General features: G+C 45.5%; 1 protein-coding gene and 1 non-coding gene across 9 annotated transcripts in view; both read left to right on the top strand.

Moving 5' to 3' along the window:
• ATP6V1C2 (ATPase H+ transporting V1 subunit C2) overlaps positions 1–1,477 on the top strand; it is a 62,008-nt gene that overhangs the window by 23,937 nt on the left and 36,594 nt on the right. The gene's annotated exons all lie outside the window — the stretch shown is intronic.
• On the top strand, positions 996–1,059 carry LOC119471046. The gene has a single exon (XR_005200037.1). It is a non-coding gene; the product is annotated as a U7 small nuclear RNA (small nuclear RNA).

Below are 1,477 nucleotides of genomic sequence, written 5' to 3' on the forward strand. Positions count from 1 at the left end.
GAGTGCACCCAGGCTGGAGTGCAGTGGCGCGATCTCGGCTCACCGCAACCTCTGCCTCCTGGGTTCAAGCAATTCTCCTGCCTCAGCCTCCTGAGTAGCTGGGACTACAGGCATGTGCCACCATGCCCAGCTAATTTTTGTATTTTTAGTAGAGATGGGGTTTCACCATGTTGGCCAGGATTGTCTTCATCTCTTGACCTCATGATCCTCCCGCCTCAGCCTCCCAAGGTGCTGAATTACAGGTTTGAGCCACCGCACCTGGCCAATTTTTTTTTTTTTTTTAGATACAGGGTCTCACTATATTGCTGAAGCTGATCTGGAACTCCTGGGCTCAAGTGATCCTCCTGTCTTGGCCTCCCAAAGGTCTGGGATTACAGGTGTGAGCCACCACACCTGATCTCATTGTTTTTTTAGAGACTTCTTGTGCTCCATTGTATCAGATGGGCCCCCTGTTGATGAACATTGAAATGGCTTCTGCCTTTTGTAATTGCAAACCATTCTGCAACAAAATATGGTCTTTGTAGCACATGAGCCAATATAGCAGAAGAACACATTTCTAGAAGTTCAGTGGCTCACATCTGCAATCCCAGCACTCTGGGAGGCCGAGGCGGAAGCGTGGCTTGAGCCCAGGAGTTGGAAACTAGCTTAGGCACCATAGGGACACCCTGTCTGTACAAGTAATCATCATCATCATAATAAATTAGACTGGGCGCAGTGGCTCACACCTGTAACCCCAGCACTTTGGGAAGCCGAGGCAGGTGGATCACTTGAGGTCAGGAGCTCAACACCAGCCTGCCCAACATGGTGAAACCCCGTCTCTACTAAAAATACAAAAATTAGCTGGGCATGGTGATGTGTGCCTGTAATCCCAGCTACTCAGGAGGCTGAGGCAGGAGAATAGCTGGAACCCAGGAGGCGGAGGTTGCAGTGAGCCAAGATTGCACCACTGCACTTTAGCCTGAGAGAGCGATTCCATCTGGAGAAAAAAAAAAAAAAAAAAATACAGCTTTTTTAGAATTTGCCTAGGAGGTTTTCCAGTTTTCACCAGAACCAACCCTTGCCTCCACATGTTAGATAAATACTCTGCAATGACTCTCTAGTAAGGCTGTAGCAGTCAATACCACGTATCAACAGGGCACGGATGTTCCTGTTTCTCCAAGGACTGCCCATGCTGTATTATGAGTTTTCTTAATACCCTGAACTAACTAGTGTAAATGATATTCCCGTGCAAGTGAGGTTGAGCTTTCTTTCTCACGCTCATGGGTTCTTTGTTGATGTTCTGTAAACACATAGATGAGCATTTGAGCAGGAATCCTCACCTTTAATGCTGCAGATGTTTAACTTGGGAAAATTCTAGTATCTGACTCTTGAACTACATAAATGGGTCTCACTGTTACAATAATTGTCACCATGCTTGATTTTTAAGAATAGTGTCTATTACATATTTAAAATGTATTTTCTTTTCTTTCTTTTTTTT

Source organism: Cebus imitator, unplaced genomic scaffold (genome assembly GCF_001604975.1).
Source record: "Cebus imitator isolate Cc_AM_T3 unplaced genomic scaffold, Cebus_imitator-1.0 Scaffold1, whole genome shotgun sequence".
In the NCBI taxonomy this organism is placed as follows: domain Eukaryota; kingdom Metazoa; phylum Chordata; class Mammalia; order Primates; family Cebidae; genus Cebus; species Cebus imitator.